Source organism: Emiliania huxleyi (genome assembly GCF_000372725.1).
Source record: "Emiliania huxleyi CCMP1516 chromosome Unknown EMIHUscaffold_135, whole genome shotgun sequence".
Lineage (NCBI taxonomy): Eukaryota > Haptophyta > Isochrysidales > Noelaerhabdaceae > Emiliania > Emiliania huxleyi.
The window spans coordinates 395243-396299 of record NW_005201240.1 but is presented as its reverse complement, the minus strand read 5'-3'; positions in this window follow the sequence as shown (position 1 = coordinate 396299).

The following is a 1057-nucleotide window of genomic DNA, read 5'->3' as shown; positions in this document are numbered from 1 at the left end:
CTTGGGTTGTGTGTTTTCTTTCTTTCTTTTTCGCACAACACTGGGCACGGGACTGGCGCGCACTGGCACTAACACAGGTACACCACGGGAGCCGCCTAAGCGACTCCCTCAAAAGAATTTTCCGAGGAATTCAAGCAACTCTGGCAGAAAAGAACCCTTCCCCGTGTTTATTTCTTTCTTTACTGCACGGGAATCGCGCGAGAAAAACAAATCAGATCTAGAGAGACGGGGAGATGAGACTGGCGGGCAGCCTGCCTCGCCGGAAGTCCCTCTCATCCCTCGTCCTCCGGCAAGACCGAATTTCGGCACGGGTGCAGCTGTCCCGGCGCCGCGGGCAGCGTGCAGTTGACAAAGACGTTCTCGCGCAGCGTTCCTAAAAAAATGAAGACACGCGGGCTGAAAGCGAAAGCAGCATCGCGCGTCGCACTCCTGCGGGTCTCGCGGGAATACGAGGGCTAAGAAAGCAGATCGGGATCTCGCACACTCCGGCATCCAGCAGGAGCGGCGGTCGGTGTCTGGCATCTGGGGCGGCGTGCGGTAGAGGCGGGTGGCGAGCGAGTGGCCCTGGAACCAATAGTTGACGGCGACGTTGAGCTCGCCGGGAGCGGCAAAGCTCTCCACCTGGTGCAGCCAGCAGGCGCGGGCACCTCATCTCGGCTGATCTCGGGTGTTCTCGGCTCATCTCGGGCGATCTCTCCACCTGGTGGAACCAGTAGGCGGGCAGGAAGTGTCTAGGAAGTGTCTAGGAAGTGACCTGGTGGAACCAGTAGGCGGGCAGGAAGAGCGCGGAGCCCGCCGGCACCTGGCCGGGTGGTGGCGAGCTGGCTGGGAGGGGGCGAGGCGGGAGCGCGCGCAGGTTTGGGGCGGAGAGACGCGACCCTCGACGGACATCACGGGGTACCCCTCTCGGCTCCTCTCGGCTCGTCTCGGCCAACCTCGACGGTCATGACGTGCGCGTCCCGGAGGAGCGGGTGGCGGTCGTAGTCGGGGTGCGTGATGTTGGCGAGGGGGAAGTTGTCCACCTCTCGGCTCGTCAGCCGCGGCTCGAACTGGCCCG